General features: G+C 35.2%; 1 long non-coding RNA gene across 1 annotated transcript in view; it reads left to right on the forward strand.

Annotated features, from left to right (window-relative positions):
* The window catches only part of LOC307182562, a 186,593-nt gene that overhangs the window by 134,822 nt on the left and 32,103 nt on the right, over positions 1–19,668 (forward strand). The window contains exon 2 of the long non-coding RNA XR_013827201.1: positions 2,931–2,973. This is a non-coding gene — a long non-coding RNA (uncharacterized lncRNA). The remainder of the gene's footprint in view (positions 1–2,930; positions 2,974–19,668) is intronic.

Consider the following 19,668-nt stretch of genomic DNA (forward strand, 5'->3'; position numbering starts at 1 on the left):
AAACGTTTCTTGTAGTTTCTCTGTTCTATTTCCAAGATTTTGGATCATGTTTACACTCATTATTCTGAATTCTTTTTCAGATAGACTGCCTATTTCCTCTTCATTTATTAGGTCTGGTGGGTTTTTACCTTGCTCCTTCATCTGCTGTGTGTTTTTCTGTCTTCTCATTTTGCTTATCTTACTGTGTTTGGGGTCTCCTTATTGCAGGCTGCAGGTTCATAGTTCCCATTGTTTTTGGTGTCTGTCCCCATTGGCTAAAGTTGGTTCAGTGGGTTGTGTAGGCTTCCTGGTGGAGGGGACTAGTGCCTGTGTTCTGGTGGATGAGGCTGGATCTTGTCTTTCTGGTGGGCAGGTCCATGTCTGGTGGTGTGTTTTGGGGTGTCTGTGGCCTTATTATGATATTAGGTAGCCTCTCTGCTAATGGATGGGGCTGCGTTCCTGTCTTGCTAGTTGTTTGGCATAGGGTGTCCAGCACTGTAGTTTGCTGGTCGTTGAGTGAAGCTGGGTCTTGGCATTGAGATGGAGATCTGGGAGATTTTCGCTGTTTGATATTACATGGAGCTGGGAGGTCTCTTGTGGACCAGTGTCCTGAAGTTGGCTCTCCCATGTCAGAGGCACAGCACTGACTCCTGGCTGGAGCACCAAGAGCCTTTCATCCACACGGCTCAGATAAAAGGGAGAAAAAATAAGAAAGAAAAAAAGAATGAAGGAGAGAGAGAGAGTGAGAGAGAGAGAGAGAGAGAGAGAGAGAGCGAGAGAGAGAGAGAGAGAGAGAGAGAGGGAGAGAGGATAAAATAAAATAAAGTAAAGTAAAATAAAATAAAGTTATTAAGATAAAAAATATTTATTAAGAAAAAAATTTTAGAAAGTAAAAAAAAAAAAACTAACAAAAACGAATGGATAGAAGCCTAGGGCAAATGGTGAAAGCAAAGCTATACAGACAAAATCACACACAGAAGCATACACATACACATTCACAAAAAGAGAAAAAGGTGGAAAAAATATATCTTTGCTCCCAAAGTCCACCTCCTTCTTGGGATGATTCATTGTCTATTCAGGTATTCCACAGATGCAGGGTACATCAAGTTGATTGTGGCGATTTAATCCGCTGCTCCTGAGGCTGCTAGGAGAGATTTTCCTTTCTCTTCTTTGTTCGCACAGCTCCTGGGGTTCAGCTTTGGATTTGGCCCTGTCTCTGCATGTAGGTCGCCTGAGGGCATCTGTTCTTTGCTCAGCCAGGATGTGGTTAAAGGAGCAGCTGATTCGGGGGCTCTGGCTCACTCAGGCCGGGGGGGAGGGAGGGGTACGGAGGCGAGCCTGCGGCTGTAGAAGCTGGTGTGATATTTCACCAGCCTGAGGTGTGCCGTGCATTCTCCCGGGGAAGTTGTCCCTGGCTCACGGGACCCTGGCATTGGCGGGCTGCACAGGTTCCCGCGAGGGGCAGTGTGGATAGTGACCTGTGTTTGCTCATAGGCTTCTTGGTGGCGGCAGCAGCAGCTTTAGCTGCTTAGTCTCATGCCCGTCTCTGGGGTCTGCGCTGATAGCCGCGGCTCCCGCCTGTCTCTGCAGCTCCTTTAAGCAGCGCTCTTAATCCCCTCTCCTCGTGCACCAGGAAAGAAAGAGGCAAGGAAAAGTCTTTTGCCTCTTCACCAGCTCCAGACTTTTTCCCGGACTCCCTCCCGGCTAGCCGTGGCACACTAGCCCCCTTCGGGCTGTGTTCACGCAGCCAACCCCAGTCCTCTCCCTGGGATCCAACCTCCGAAGCCTGAGCCTCAGCTCCCAGCCCCGCCCAACCCGGCGGGTGAGCAGACAAGCCTCTCGGGCTGGTGAGTGCCGGTCGGCACCGATCCTCTGTGCGGGAATCTCTCCGCTTTGCCCTCCGCACCCCTGTGGCTGTGCTCTCCTCCATGGCTCCGAAGCTCCCCCCTCTGCCACCGCAGTCTCCGCCCGCAAAGGGGCTTCTAGTGTGTGGAAACCTTTCCTCTTTCACAGCTCCCTCCCACTGGTGCAGGTCCGGTCCCTATTCTTTGTCTCTGGTTTTCTTTTCCCCTACCCAGGTGTGTGGGGGAGTTTCTTGCCTTTTGGGAGGTCTGAGGTCTTCTGCCAGCGTTCAGTAGGTGTTCTATAGGAGCAGTTCCACATGTAGATGTATTTCTGATGTATCTGTGGGGAGGAAGGTGATCTCCGCATCTTACTCTTCTGCCATCTCGAAGCTCCCCCCAAGCAAATGTTTTTGTTGTTATTGTTTATTTTTGTTTTATGAAGGGTCATATTCATGCATTCTTATGTGTTTGAGGCTATCTTTCTGCTGGTTTTATAATTGCAACATTACTTGGATTTGTATTACATTTTTAAATTATATGCTCATCCTCAGAATATGTAGACATTGATTCCTGTCTTCTGGCCTTAAATACTTCTTCTGGATCTTCACTGGGCTAGAGCTTGGTACTGATTATTTTGAGCAATATTTTCCCCAACAACATGGCAGTTGTTGGGAAAAACTTTCAATTGACAGATTTGAGTCTTTGTTTCAGGAAAGTTTTCTTCCCTTTTATTTTAGAATACTTTATCTCTTCTATTTGTTTTGTTTCTTCTGTATACTAATAACTTCTTCAATCATGTTTTCCATACCTATCATCTTTTCTAAGATCATTGTTTTAATTTTTTCTTACATTTGGTTTTATTTGATTTTCTCTGGATTTTCCATTGCCTATTATTCAATATTCATTTGTATTTATTATTTTACTCTAATATATCTCTATTTATTTTTATTTTTTCAAAGCCTAAAACTGTGCCTATTGATTTTTCATTCAATAAATATTACTGAGTGAATCTGATTAAAATAGATTCAGGAACAGAGATTTATGTATAAAAGACTACTTAAAGTGCTTTGAGGAAAAATGACTAAAAAATGGTCTCTGATCTTCCAGATAGGGAGATAAACCACAGGCAGTATGGCCTTTGCATTCAGAGGTAAGTACAACTTGACAAGACAGTAAAGATCATATTTTCAATTATGCATTCCATCTTTTTTGTTTGATGTTATTAGTTTTTAACCACATATGTAATGAAAATATATACTGTTCTTATAAAGGTATATTTATTGACTTATTTTTAATGTAATTTTAATGTAATTACTTTAATGTAATTTTATATTTTAGTTTTCTTTTTAGTTTGATGTCACCGTATTCTCCATCCACATCCCCAATCCTAGAAACTCATGTTAAAAACATATTATGTGCATATAATTATTTTTCCCCATGCATCTATATGCATGTAGAAGATTTGTGTCATTGTTCTACAAAAATGGGATATTTCAGACAGTTTCTGAATTATGTTCTTTTTTCTCAGTAGTATCTCATGGAGTGTTCTCTAAATCAATTAGTCTAGTTATAATTCATTCTTTCAATGGCTACAAAATATTTCATGGTCTGGATATAAAGTAATTTATTCAACCACTTCTAAATGGTTAACATTTACTTTATACCCAGTTGTTTTTCCCACTTGAAAAAGCTGCATTATTGTTCTTACTTACCCTAATTTTAAATAATTTATTAGTATGGAATACATTCACGAGAATGAATTTGCTGGGTCAAAGGGTCTTGCAATTTTTAATTTTACTAGATTTTGTCAGACTGCTTTTGATAGAAATAATAACAATTCATATTTTCTTCAATAGTATGGGAGTATGCACTCTCCATATTCCACACAATATATCCTAACACTTTTTAACATTTTAGTCAGGCTAATATGTGCAAATGTTTCTTGTTGCTACTTAATTTATTTTTTTCTGATTAATGAGATATTCAGACATCTCGTCTTTTTCTTTGGTTTTTGGCCACTTGAATTTGCTCTTCTGTTTTGCCTCATTGTATCGTTTACCCACTTATCTATTGTGGGTGTTTTATTTATTTCTTTGGTCCTATTTTTGTAATTTGTATGAACATTTTTTATATTATAGACCTTAATCTTTTCAATGAGCTCTCTGTATTATAAACATTTGTCTCCAAAAACAGCTGCCTATCTTTTGCTTTGCTTACACTGTCTTTTGCTATCCCAACTTGAATTTTATCTATTGTAAGAGATCTACATAGAAAAATAACTTCTGTTTTCTGTTTTGGTTAAGAATATATCCCTCATTCCTTTTATTGTACAGACAACTAAATCTTCTTTTAGGATATTTTTCTTTTTTTATATGTATATTATTATTTAACGATATAACTTACGATCTTTGCAGTGGGATAGATTTTCATCAAAGAATTACACAATAAAATATAAAATTTCGGTCATGATATAATTGAGTTGGTTTCTGATGAATGAACTGGAGTTGACTAAGAAAAGAGAGGAAAGAACATTTCATGTAGAAGGAACACCTATATGTAAATGTCTTATGGAGGCAAATTTCATATAGAGAAATGGGTAAGAACCAAAATATACAGGTCCTTGTAAATCACAAAATTGAGTCTCACCTTAATCGTAAGAGTATGGGAAGCTAAGGAAAAAATTTAAATGGTGGTGGTAGTGGTGGTCATGGTGAGAGAGAGGAAGAGTGGAGGGGGGAGAATTAAACTTGCATTTCACGTAGATAACTTTGGCTCCAGTGTGGAAAATGGATTAGATGTACAAAAGGGCATATAGATAGACAGTAGGTAGTTGCTGATGAGTGATGATTGCAGTTGGCCTAGAGTGGTGATGGTGGAGAAGATGAAAAGTTAGCTTTTAAGAGATATGATAGAAGTAAATACATTGTTGTTGATATGTTAAATATAGAAGATTGAGCAGGTGTAGGAGAGGTAGCAGGGATCCTTGTGTCATTAGGTGATTGTTGGGCCATTCTGGTAGTCCATTTGGGTTTGCTGATGAAGAATTTAGCAATGTTTGTTATGTGACATTTTTTAGCAGTGATTAGCTACTTCAATGTCGATTTAGAGAAGGTGGTCAACTAGACGCATTTAGGGTGAGTTTTTCAGATGAATGTGATAAAGAGACAAAGGAACTGAGGCAGTAGATACTAATGGCAAAACTTTTTGAAATGAAATAACATGAAATCTAAGTTGGTGAAGGATAATAAAAGTAAAGAATGCAGTAGGCAGGGGTTGTGATCACATTTTGTGATTTTATGATTAACTTGAGAGGATATACTATAAAGTTTTACATTTTAATCATAACTTATATTATCTAGTCCCCTCATTTTTGACTGATCAGTGGTATTTATTTATTTTTTATTGGGTTATAATTAACATACAATATTATATTAGTTTCAGGTGTATAACACAGTGATTCAATATTTTTACACATTATGAAATGACCACCACAATAGGACCAATTACCATCTGTTATCATACAAAGTTGTACAATATTATTGACTATATTCCCTCTGTGTACATTACATCCTCATGATTTATCTATTTTGTTGTTGTAATTCTGTACCTCTTAATCTCCTTTACCTATTTTGTCCATCCCCCAGCCCTCTTCCCTCTAGCAACCACTGGTTTGTTCTCTGTATCTATGAGTATGTTTCTGTTTTGTTTCACTTGTTTGTTTTGTTTTTTAGATTCCACATATAAGTGAAATTATATGGTATTTGTTTTTCTCTTCTGACTTATATCACTTATCATAATCCTATCCAGTTCCATCCATGTTGCTACAAACAGCAAGAGTTCTTTCTTTCTAATGGCTGAATGATATTCCATTACATATATATCACATCTTCTTTATCTATTCATCTACTGATTGGCACTTAGGTTTTTTCCATATCTTGGCTATGGTAAATAGTGCTGCAGTGGACATAGGAGTACACACATTATTTCTATGGATTAGGTAAAACAGTTACATCTCCTGGTCTTGAAGGAGTGGTCTTGTGTGGGAGCATCCCCTGTGTAGATTACTTAGGCAGGCCAGCTGGAGCTGAAGAAGTTGTGGGCCAGGGGCTGACCCTAGGGGGCATTGTGCCTGAGGCCACCTTGGCAGGGTGGCTGCGGTTGGAGTAGGCCCTGGCCAGTTACTGGTCTGAAAATGCCTTGGTGGGTGGCTGGAGCTGGAATAGGTGCAAGCTTGGGGGAGTGCTGGTGGGGACTCAAACAATTGTGCTCAGCAGCACCTTAGAACCTGGAGAGGGCTCCAACAGTGCCCTGCACATTTGGTGGAAGCTCTAAGGCTAGTAAATAAATTTTCTTTCTGTATATTTTAGATACTCTTTACACTGCTGTTTTTTTCACTGTGTCCCAGGGTGGGCAAACCTCCATTTGGGCTCCTCAGCAGTATTCCTCCTTACTGAAGTTCACCATATCAGGGGTTTCCCATGGATACCATCTCAATCTTTTATACCCAGTTCTACGTGGTCCTTCTATTGTTCTGTCAGCCATTGGGTCATCTTCAAGAGGAATTGCTTTATATGTAGGTGTAGATTCATTGTGTCCATGCGAGGAAATGAGCTCCAGGACTTCCTATGCCACCATCTTTGGGATTTATTCTTAAACGCTTGCCTGGTATTCCTTCTAAGTTTGATCTCTGATGTTGTATGGATTCTTAATAATGCTACTAGGGATTTTTAGCCTAATCTCCCAGAGATTCTGATACAGCAGATCTTAGGTTATGGTAAGTTTTAGGAATTTCTCTAGCAAGCAGTTTTTAAAAACATACCATCCTTTTCATGGTCCTGTAGAAATTTAAGTACTAGTCTCTCTAGATAAGAAAACTGACATTAAGAGAGGATGACCATCTCTAGATGTATAGAGGCAGAGAGACAGTGGTGGTGGGGATGGTATTCCGATTCTCTTGAGAAAGGTGCCCTTTCTCCATTGGAAAGAACCAAGATGCTCCACGTACTTTTTAAAAATATACACTGCAACTTTATTTCAATCGCACAAAGTTAGTGTGTAGGAAATTTAAATAAAACAGTACAGGAAAAATAGCAGAGAATCAAAAAATCTGAAAAGGAAGTACACCTAAAGCATGAGAATTCAACATTCATTAGTGTTTCATCTTCAGTTTTGATTGATGCTTTCAAATTTTGAAACTAACTTTGAGGTCACAATGACTATTCTGAAGAGATTTCAGCAACAGCACTGAGATTTGTCCATTCAGTTGGTTTGCAATTGATTTGTTAGCCATTTACATAGTGTATAGTACACATTTGTCACAGGTCAGATTACAGTGTTGAAGGAAAAAAGTACCTTCCTGTAATTAGAGAGGATCCCCTAGGTACTTTTATAAAAAAAAAAACCCAAACAAACAAAAACAAAAAATGTTGCAAAAAAACCTGTAGGGGGTGAGCTGTACAAAAGAGGTATACAAAACTTCTAGGCCATTTGCAAGGATTATTTTGCTACTGAAGGAACACAAAGGTGTGCCTTCATATCTTTATAGATAGAGGTACTGGGTGCTAACCTTCTGTCTTCCCTATGACTTTGCTAGGATAAATGTTTACTTTTACATGGAATTATCTACTTGCTTCCCTTTTGTATCAGTTCCATTCTGCATCATGTGGGACATTTAATATTTCCCACTTCACATCTTCCTCCCTTGGTAGATTGAGCTAGTGAGCTATGCAATAAAGAGAATCTTTGCATCTTATGGTTCTAACTTTTAAGATCTAAATATACAATGAATTTGATTCTGGAGTCTGAAGAAAATTGGTTAAACCAAGCCTGAGTAAACCTTGAGGTAGTTAAGATCAAGAATCTTAAGTTACTACCACAATTCTGCTTCAGTTAAAATCTGAGAACTCTTCACAATACCCAGAAGCTGGGGCAAGATGAGGGTTTTGAGAGAGCTCTTTTATAAGAAAGAGGTTAGGATCAGCATTTATTATGTGAATTATGTCAGAATAATTTTGTAAATGCAAGACCCTCATAACAATGCTAGTGTTAAAGAAAATTACATAAATAAATTGACATATATAGGCTGCAAGACTAGAAGGTTAATAGGGCTTCTAAATCTCCTTTAATATGTACCTTATCACATTTCATTCCTAATGCTTGCTCATTAATCAGGCTCAGGTAGAAGCTGAGGTGGAAGCTGCACTGTTAAAAGTTTGCTCATGCTTGCAAAAATTAACAACTTTCTTTTAGGTTCAGAAGTTTCTAAAAACCCATTTAATGTGTATGAGTAAAGAGTTGTTATTACCTTCAATTGCTAACTTGGAACTTTAATCAGTGCCAGATATAAAGATTTATTTTACACACCTAGCTTCTCATGCAGGGAAGATTAAACAAAAATCTACAAATTAATTAGGAAGTCCTGTTTTACTTCTCTGTTTAATTTGCTCCTAATTTTTTGGTCCCATCAACAAAGTTCTGCAACCTTTAGTTCTGTGAATGTTAGCCACTGCAGAATCATCAATAAAACAAATTCACCATTTCAATATTTCACTCCAAAAAGGTCAATATTTTCTCTCAAGGAAAAAAAGTGCATACTGATGACAATAATTAGGAAGACAAAGTAGAAAAAGAGTCGTTGAGAAAAAACCGTTATTAGGCCCCAAGTCTGATTTAAGTGCTGTGGGTGGCATTTTACTCTCACCTCATTTCAAGACCCTGCTGGAGAATTGTACAAGATGTTGTTAAAAAGGAGTAGTTAAAAGTATCAGGTCATTAGGATTTATGTCAGTGCTGCTCTGAGAGGAAAACATTTTTTTCCCCAAGTCTGAAGTGTTGTTTTGGCCCATTGTCAGCTGGAAAACAGATGTCTTGTAGGTAAGATGTTTGTTGCACTATATCACCTAGTGGAAGATGGTGCTTCATTCTACCTAGGGGAATAGAGAATTGTGTGTCTCGAATTTAACCATCTATGGTTGACTTTTTTCTTATTTCTTTTTTTTGTATACAATTTATTGTACACCAGCTGCTTATTCAGGACATAGGGTTCACTGAGTACAGCATCAAGTAACTAAAATTCATATGCTTGCTTTGCTTTAGTAGTACAAAATCTTAAATATGTAGCAATATGCTATTTATGCATTTAGGCAATTGATACATAACATGTAAAAATTAGTGTTTGTTATGAATACCAACTAAAAATTCATTCATTTGAAAATTTTGTATTTTCATAATCCTTTGTATTTTAGGCAATTTCTTTCATGTGTTTTCTCCCAGCATTGTTAAGAGTCAGGGATGACTCTTTCATTACAATTCTTGAGTCTGTCTTGAAGTTTCTTTAAATTTTTAGATAGTGAAAAACATTCAACCCAGTGCAGATGGCCATAAAACCATTGTTTGAAAATATGCTATAACAGTGTGCTCATTATGTTACCATGAATTTTAGCTTAAAAATGTATACCTTTTTTTTTTTAACTCAAGAAAAAATTAGGACTTCTGCAATATGCAATCTATTTTGCAGCCTAAGAAAACTGATAATTAGGAATTTCTTCTAATGACCATCATGCTTAAAGTGAAGTAAAGCGAATACCAGTTCACTTTATTTCTCATCCTTAGCTGGAATCTTTCTGCAGATTTTAAGTTGGAATGGTGAATACACCAGATGGAACCTAGTAACAGTACTTAGCAAAGAAGTAATGAACTGACAGAAGTCAACACACTTTCAATGTAATAATAACATCTTCAATTTACTTCTTTCTGTGATGCTTGAGTGCTAGGACTAATGACAGCACGTGTAATAAATATGAAAGAATTCAGCAATTTTTAAATATATTAACTCAAACAATCCATTTTGCATTTTTCTTTACTTCTGTGGCATATTTAAATTAATTTCAAATATTTTGAACTAAGACAAAGTATTGATTATTTTTTTCTAGCATTATTCACATTTATGAAGTCTAATAAGCTATGTTTGATTAAAACAAAAAATCCTGGTTTCTGTACTTGGAAAACTTATCATATTTCAGTTCATCATGAACTGTAGCTCATAGCGATTTGTCAGAATATGTGAACTTGAATACCTCCAAAAGATTTCTCAAGAAACAATATTATCCTTCAACAAGTGAAAAATAAGTATCAATTGAATTGGAGACTTAAAAAAAATTATAACAGGAGCTTCCCTGGTGGCGCAGTGGTTGAGAGTCCGCCTTCCAATGCAGGGGACACGGGTTCGTGCCCTGGTCCGGGAAGATCCCACATGCTGCAGAGCGGCTGGGCCCGTGAGCCATGGCCACTGAGCCTGGGCATCCGGAGCCTGTGCTCCTCAACGGGAGAGGCCACAACAGTGAGAGGCCCGCGCACCACAAAAATAAATAAATAAATAAATCACAACAGGATTATTCTCCTCAAAATTCATGTATTATTTATGGAAATAGTTCATTTCCATTAACTATGGAAATAGTTGTCTTGGTTAATTTTCCACTGGAGAATTAATTTTATATAATTAATAAAATTAATTAACTTTGGAGAAATAATTTTATATAATTCCTATAGTGAGAATTACCATCTAAGAATAGTTGCCTTTTGTAAATAAATTTAAATTTCTACAAATACCTCATAATTTAAATATATATTTTTACTGACTTGAGTAACTTACCCAAAATCCAGTGTATGCTTTTGAGTGCTGGGGAGTGACAGTGGTAGCAAAAGCTTACCATAAAATTCTACCTGTAAATTGCAAGACATAAACATGTTGAAAAAAGTCTTAATGATTTAACAGTTTTAGACAGAAGATGGTAAAGAACATTCTTATAATATTGACTTACTGACAAGTTGGAGAGCTTGGGAACTTTGTAATAAAAAATAGTCATTCCATATAGAATGTAGATTGCTAGCTTGAAAGACAATGGGGATTTAATGGTGCAATTGCATTTACATTTCTCAACTGTTGAATACTTTAATTTCCACTTTTAAAATGTTAATTCCAAATCGGACAAGAAGACGTAAAGCTGTCACTGTTTGCAGATGACATGATACTATACATAGAGAATCCTAAAGATGCTACCAGAAAAGTACTAGAGCTAATCAATGAATTTGGTAAAGTGGAGGGTACAAAATTAATGCACAGAAATCTCTGGCATTCCTATACACTAATGATGAAAAATCTGAAAGTGAAATCAAGAAAACACTCCCATTTACCACTGCAACAAAAAGAATAAAATAGCTAGGAATAAACCTACCTAAGGAGACAAAAGACCTGTATGCAGAAAATTATAAGACACTGATGAAAGAAATTAAAGATGATACAAATAGAGGGAGAGATATACCATGTTCTTGGATTGGAAGAATCAACATTGTGAAAATGACTCTACTACCCAAAGCAATCTACAGATTCATTGCAATCCCTATCAAACTACCACTGGCATTTTTCACAGAACTAGAACAAAAAATTTCACAATTTGTATGGAAACACAAAAGACCCCAAATAGCCAAAGGAATCTTGAGAACGAAAAATGGAGCTGGAGGAATCAGGCTTCCTGACTTCAGACTATACTACAAAGCTACAGTAATCAAGACAGTGTGGTACTGTCACAAAAACAGAAAGATAGATCAGTGGAACAGGATAGAAAGCCCAGAGATAAACCCATGCACATATGGTCACCTTACCTTTGATAAAGGAGGCAGGAATGTACAGTGGAGAAAGGACAGCCTCTTCAATAAGTGGTGCTGGGAAAACTGGACAGGTACATGTAAAAGTATGAGATTAGATCACTCCCTAACACCATACACAAAAATAAGCTCAAAATGGATTAAAGACCTAAATGTAAGGCCAGAAACTATCAAACTCTTAGAGGAAAACATAGGCAGAACACTCTATGACATAAATCACAGCAAGATCCTTTTTGACCCACCTCCTAGAGAAATGGAAATAAAAACAAAAATAAAGAAGTGGGACCTAATGAAACTTCAAAGCTTTTGCACAGCAAAGGAAACCGTAAACAAGACCAAAAGACAACCCTCAGAATGGGAGAAAATATTTGCAAATGAAGCAACTGACAAAGAATTAAACTCCAAAATTTATAAGCAGCTCATGCAGCTCAATAACAAAAAAACAAACAACCCAGTCCAAAAATGGGCAGAAGACCTAAACAGACATTTCTCCAAAGAAGATATACAGACTGCCACAAACACATGAAAGAATGCTCAACACTATTAATCATTAGAGAAATGCAAATCAAAACTACAGTGAGATATCATCCCACACCAGTCAGAATGGCCATCATCAAAAAATCTAGAAACAATAAATGCTGGAGAGGGTGTGGAGAAAAGGGAACACTGTTGCACTGCTGGTGGGAATGTGAATTGATACAGCCACTATAGAGAACAGTATGGAGGTTCCTTAAAAAACTACAAATAGAACTACCATATGACCCAACAATCCCACTACTGGGCATATACCCTGAGAAAACCATAATTCAAAAAGAGTCATGTACCAAAATGTTCATTGCAGCTCTATTTACAATAGCCCGGAGATTGAAACAACCTGAGTGTCCATCATCGGATGAATGGATAAAGAAGATGTGGCACATATGCACAATGGAATGTTACTCAGCCATAAAAAGAAACGAAATTGAGCTATTTGTAATGAGGTGGATGGACCTAGAGTCTGTCATACAGAGTGAAGTAAGTCAGAAAGAGAAAGACAAATACCATATGCTAACACATATATATGGAATTTAAGAAAAAAAAATGTCATGAGGAACCTAGGGGTAAGACAGGAGTAAAGACACAGACCTACTAGAGAATGGACTTGAGGATATAGGGAGGGGGAAGGGTAAGCTGTGACAAAGTGAGAGAGTGGCATGGACATATATACACTACCAAACGTAAAATAGATAGCTAGTGGGAAGCAGCCGCATAGCTCAGGGAGATCAGCTCGGTGCTTTGTGACCACCTAGAGGGGTGGGATAGGGAGGGTGGGAGAGAGGGAGACGCAAGAGGGAAGAGATATGGGAACATATGTATATGTATAACTGATTCACTTTGTTATAAAGCAGAAACTAACACACTATTGTAAAGCAATTATACTCCAATAAAGATGTAAAAAAAAAAGTTAAATCCAAAAAACCCCACTTTGCTCTGAAATTGGTATGCTCGTTTCTTTGACTATGAATGATATATTTGTCATTATTTATTTAAAGATAGGAAAGAGCCCACAATTTTATGACTTTCTAGAATATATTATTATAAACTTAAACATTATTACTGGAGGTTTCCTATTCAAGAGCAAGATGATAATTTTTAAAGATGCTAAATAAACATTGATACCTTATAAATATCAATTTTGGGTTTGTTCCAATTATAAAATGAAGAGCATTCTGTTTATAGAATTAAGTTGGAAAATTATTCATTCACCCTTATCTGGGAATTAAAGACATCATAAGAGACTCAGAAAAAATCTTGTACTTGTGCAAAAGACTCAGAAAAAATCTTGTACTTGTGCATTTGTATTAATGATTAATTATAATAGAAGAAATAATTGTCCTGCTTTTTAGGTTTCCATACTTGAAATATTTTGCAAAGGCAATTACTGATGATTCTTGCAATACTGCTACTGGTTCAAAAAATTCACTAACAAATATCCATTGCTTATTTGACAGTGTATTAAAGAGACAACAGGTGTGTCACTGTACACCATCAGAAAAATTGATTATCCTTCCACTGCCTTGCACCTCAGTTGTCTTTTATAATTTATGTCACCTCAGCTTATAGCACCATCTTGAGTACTACCTTTCTCCAGCTATATTCATTTTATCATTTGCTTCCAACAAACCTGCTTGATATATAGATTTTTGCTATAAAAATCGATCTTGTAATACATGTTTGCCATATGTAAGTTTTCAACTGCTTTGCAGCTATCGATTGCCAGTCCTTAAGAACTTACTACTTACTTTAGCAACAACATCACAGGTTTGCTTAAAATCCCAAATAGCCTTTCATATCTTGTGCTAGAAAAAGACTTTGCAATATTTTCATTTTCATTATAAAACAGGGTTTAGTGTTCATTCAGAATATACTCAAGCCCATTTATATTTCTCCTGCCAGAAACCATGAATCCAATCTATTGTGCTGTTCCTTTTCCCTGGTGTACTTCTCTTCAGTACTGCATCAATCTATAATATACAACAAATGCAATCATCCTGAACACATGGAATCTGATTAGATAGTTGTCATACCTACATACAGTTTAATTCTCACAGAGGAATTTTACACACACACACACACACACATATATTTTCTTGAAAATGAAAAGATTAAGCAACTTGCCTGAAGCATTTAGCTGGACTATAATTACATTTTCAAAAGGTCCAGGTATGCCTTTGAAAGATAAACTATTTTCATTCTGGGAAAATTTTACCTTATAGTTTCACTGGAGGTGCCAAAAAATGTGTTGAAAAGAAACAAATATGTTGCCATAAAATTGCTTTATAAACAAGATTGTAAAAAAAGGCTTTAAAGCTGTAATTTAAACCATAGTTTCATAGTATCCAGTAATCATGTGGCAAAACATATGGAGAGAGCACTAATTTTCACAATTTAATCTGTAAAGTCTGGGACATTTAAAATTTGCTTTATACAAGTAAAAATAGTTTGGATATCATATTTGAAGTTTTAATGGCCATTGAGAATTTATTTTGTGTCATATTAATTATTGCTCATTTTAACTTAATTTTGGATTCTTCTGTATATGTCTGGGACTTCACAGAATCTATAACATAGTGAATGTGTTGGAGTTTATTTTGGCCATTAAAATATCCCAAAGCTCTTAACTTATAAATACTTTTTCTTCTACTAGGATGCATTTCCCTTCTTAACTAAATTTGATTTCGCTCTTTAAGTAATTTTTGTGACTATGTCCTCTTTTTCATAAGCCCCAAATACATAGATTTTGGTCATATCTCTGAAAAACAGGTTTTCTAATGTTGCCTTATGGAGGATTAGGAGGTATTCAGATATAGTGATTTCTATAGAATTATTAACATTTTATAGACTGCTGCCTTAACATTCATATGAAAAGGACAGATGATTTGCAAAGTGAAGATAGTCTATTTGTCTTTTTTTCTTAGCAAATAAATTTTGATTAATATATAATACCTTGCCTATTCCTAGATATGAATCTTATATGTAACTTATTCCAAAAGCTAATAAGTATTATTATTATTTTCATTATTATTATTATTATATGTATCTAGAAGAATGAACAGAATCTGTGTCTGGAAAGGAAGTATAATTATCTCTCTGCATATCATGTTTGCTACTGTACTTCCACATGACACTCATGTCTTAAGTGCAAGCAAAACCTTGCAAGAGAGGGGGCAGCTTAGTTCTTGAAATTTAATTCTATCCCTTCCAGGTGGCCAATGAAATCACCAAAAGACAACATGGGGAAAATCTGTACTCACCCTTGAATCTAGGTTGCAACGTATATGCAGGAAACATCAAGCATAACTGTATATCTAAAATATAAGGAACATACAAAGAGTCAATTTGCAAATCTGCTCTAAACCAAAAGCAGTGCAGGTAGGTTCAGGGGAAACACATATGCTTGAACCCTGTAAAAATGTTGGACCATGACATTGACGATGAATATAATATTTGGCTTGCCTTTATTTAAAAATAAATATGTTAGAAAACTACAGTATTCATAACAGTATGGTATTGACGTAAAAACAGACACATAGATCAATGGAACAGAATAGAGAGCCCAGAAATAACATTGCTCATATATGGTTAATTAATTTATGATAAAGGAGTCAAGAATATATAACAGGGAAAGGATACTTTCTTCAATAAATGGTGTTGGGGAAACTGGACAGCCACATGTAAAAGGATGAAACTAGACTACTATCTTACATCATACACAAAAATTAACTGAAAATGGATTAAAGACTTGAATGGAAGATCCAAAACCATAAAACACCTAGAAGAAAACATACCTGGTAAGCTCCTTGACATCAGTCTTCATGATGATTTTTTGGCATCTGACTTCAAAAGCAAAGAATAAATGAGACTATATCAAAATTAAAAGCTTCTGCTCAGCAAAGAAATCCATCAAAAATTAAAAGGCAAACTACTAAATGAGAGAAAATATTTGCAAATACTATATCTGATAAGGGGTTAATATACAAAATATGTAAAGGACTCATATGTCTCAATAGCAAATAAAGAAGCAATCCAATTTAAAAATGGACATAAGATTTTTGAATATAGATTTTTCCAAAGGAGGCATACAGATGGCCAACAGTTACATGAAAAGATGTCCAACATCAGTAATCATCAGGGAAATCCAAAACAAAACCATAATGAGATATTAACTCATACTGTTAGAATGGCTATTATCAAAAAGACAAGAAATAACAAGTATTGGTGAGAATGTGGAGATAAGGAGACCTTAGTATACTGTTGGTAGGAATGTGAAATGGCAGAGCCATTATGGAAAACAGTATGGAGTTTCCTCCCAAAATTAATAATAGAAAGTGTTCATTACAGCATTTATAATAGCCCTTAGCAATAACCTAAGTGTCCAACAATGGATGAATGGATAAAGACGATGTAAATATATATATAATAGAATACTATACAGCCATTAAAAAAGAAGGAAATTTTGCCATTTGTGACAACATGGGTGGACCTTGAAGGCATTGTGTTAAGTGAAATAAGTCAGAGAAAAACAAATACCATACGAACTCACTTATATGTGGAATCTAAAAAAACGAAAGACAATAAACAAACCCCAAAGTTATAGATACAGAGAAGAGATTGGTGGTTGCCAGCAGGAGCTGCTGGATGCGTGAAAGGGTGAAAGGGACCAAAATGTACAAAATTTCATTTATAAAATAAATATGGGGATGTAATGTACAGCAGTGGCTGTAGTTAATAATATTTACAGTATTACACATTTGAAAGTTGCTAAGAGAGTAGATGTTAAACGTCTTCATCACAAGAAAAAAATTTATATATGATGTAACTATGTATGGTGATGGATGTTACCAAGACTTATTTTGGTGATCATTTTGCAGTGTATACAAATATTGAATCATATTTTACACATGAAACTAATATAATGTTCTATGTCAATTATACATCAATAAAAAAGAAAGAAAACAATGTTATTTCAAAAATATAAAATACTTAGGGATAATTCTGACAAAAGATGTAAAGATCTTTACAATGAAAAGTAGAAAATAATGCTGAGAGAAGAGCTAAATAAATGAAGATATATACATTATTCATAAGAAACAATGTAGTTAAGAAGTCTGTTCTCCCCAATTTGATCTATAGATTCAATGGAATCACAATAAAAATCCCAGGGTTCTTTTTATAAAAATTGACAAGTTATTTCTAAAATTCATATGGAAATACAAAGACCTGAAATATTCAATCAACTCTGAAGATGAAAAGAAAAATTGAGCACTAACTCTACCAGATTTCAACAAATTATAATGTTGAAATAATCAAAACAGTGTTGTATTGGCATAGCAACAAACAGTTGGATCATTGGAACAGAAGAGAAAGACCCTGTACCTTCTTCTTAATTTTACTCAGAACCTTAAAGTGCTCAAAAAGTATCTTAATAAAATATCTATATTTTTAAAAGTCCATTTTCTGTATATGTGTGGGTGTATATGTGGTCTTTCTCTTCTGTTCCAATGTTTAATATCTTCCCCATATTTCCTCTGCCCCTGCAAAAATAATAAACAAATAAATACACTGGAGGTCCATTAGTACTGTAAGTTATCCAATTGGTGGTAACAAAGAAGAATTAATTAAATTGCAAAATACAAATAAAAAATGAAATAAATGATTCTTTAAAAGTAATGTGATAAATTTCTAATTATTTAATGAAAAAAGGAGCAAACATTATGTTTGTCACATAAACAAGTTGAGAATTGAAAAAGCATGACTTTTACAGATACCAAGTTAAAAATTGCATTTATAAATCATACTTAATGGTGATAAATGAGATGTTTCCCTTCAAAGATCAGGAACAAGGCAAGGGTATTCCTTCTTATCACTCCTACTTAATATTGTATCAGAAGTCCTCGCTAATACAATAAGACAGGGAAAAGAAATAAAAGGTATACAGATTAGAAAATAAGAAATAAAACTGACTTTGTTTATGGATGGCTTGGTTGTCTATGTAGGAAATCCCAAAGAATCAATAAAAAAACCTCCTAGGATTAGTAAGTAATTATATCAAGGTTGCAGAATACAAGGTTAGTATACAAAAATTAATGCTTTCTTGTATACCAGCAACAAATAGTTGGCGTTTGAAATTAAAAACACAATGCCATTCACATTAGCACCAAAAAAAAAAAAAAAAAGAAAGAAAGAAAGACAGACTTAGGTACAAATTTAACAAAATATGTACAAAGTCTATATGAAAAAACTACAAATAGGATATAAATAAATGAAGAGATATTCTGTGTTCATAGATAAGAAAATTCAATATTGTTAAGATGTCAGTTCTTCCAACTTGATCTGTAGTTCAAGGCAATCCAAAAAAAATCCCAGCAAGTCATTTTGTGGATATGAACGTACTGATTCTAAGGTCTATGTGAAAAAGTGAAAGGCCCGGAATAGCTAACACAATATTGGAAGAGAGGAACAAAGAGAAAGTCAGAGGACTAATACTACCTCACTTCAACATGGCCTATAAATCTACAGTAATCAAGATAGGGTGGTATTGGCAAAAGAATAGAAAAAGAGATCAATGGAACAGAATAGAGCCCAGAAATGTAACCATATAAATATATTCAACTCACTTTTGATGAAGGAGGAAAGGAAATTTAATGGAGAAGGGATAATTTTTAAATAAATGATGCAGGTACAACTGGACATCCATATATAAAGGAATTAATCTAGGTACAGACCTTATACCTTTCACAAAAATTAACTCAAAACAGAACATAGATCTAAATGCAAAGCACAAAATTGAAAAAAAATTATAGAAGATAACATAGGAGTAAATGTAGATGACCTGGAGATTGGCGATGACATTTTAGATACAACACCAAAAGCACAATCCATGAAAGAAAAAATTGATTAGCTGGACCTCATTCAAATGAAAAATTTCTGCTCTTTGAAAGACGTAGCTAAGGGAATGAGAAGACAAGCCACAGGTTGGTAGAAAATCCTTGTACAACACATCTGATAAAGGAATGAGAAAATAAATTACAGACTGGGAGATAATATATTCATCTGATACATCTGATAAAGGACCAGTATAAAAATATACAAAGAACTCTTAAAACTCAACAATAAGGAAACAAGCAACTCAATTAAAAAACACACAAAGATCTAAACAGAAACCTCACCAGAGAAGATATACAGATGGTAAATAGAACTTTAAAAAATGCTCACCATCATATGTCGTTAGGCAATTGTAAATTAAACTAAAATGAGATATCACTACATACCCATTAGAATGGCTAAAATCCAAAATCCTGATAATGCTAAATGCTGAAGAGGATGTGGAACAACAGGAATTCTCATTTATTGCCAGTAGGAATGCAAAATGGTACACAGCCTCTTTAGAAGACAGTTTTGCAGTTTCTTACAAAGTTATACACTTACTACATGGTTGAACAATTGAATATCTTGGTTTTTACCCTAATGAATTGAAAATTTATGTCCACCTGAAAACCTGCACATGAATATTTTTTCACAGTGTTATTCATAATTGCCAAAACTTCAAAGTTACCAAGATATCTTTCAGTAGGTGATTCGACCAACTGTGGCCATACATTGGAATATTATTCAGCAATAAAAAAACAAGCTATCAAGCCAC

Source organism: Stenella coeruleoalba (assembly GCF_951394435.1).
Source record: "Stenella coeruleoalba genome assembly, chromosome: 2".
Lineage (NCBI taxonomy): Eukaryota > Metazoa > Chordata > Mammalia > Artiodactyla > Delphinidae > Stenella > Stenella coeruleoalba.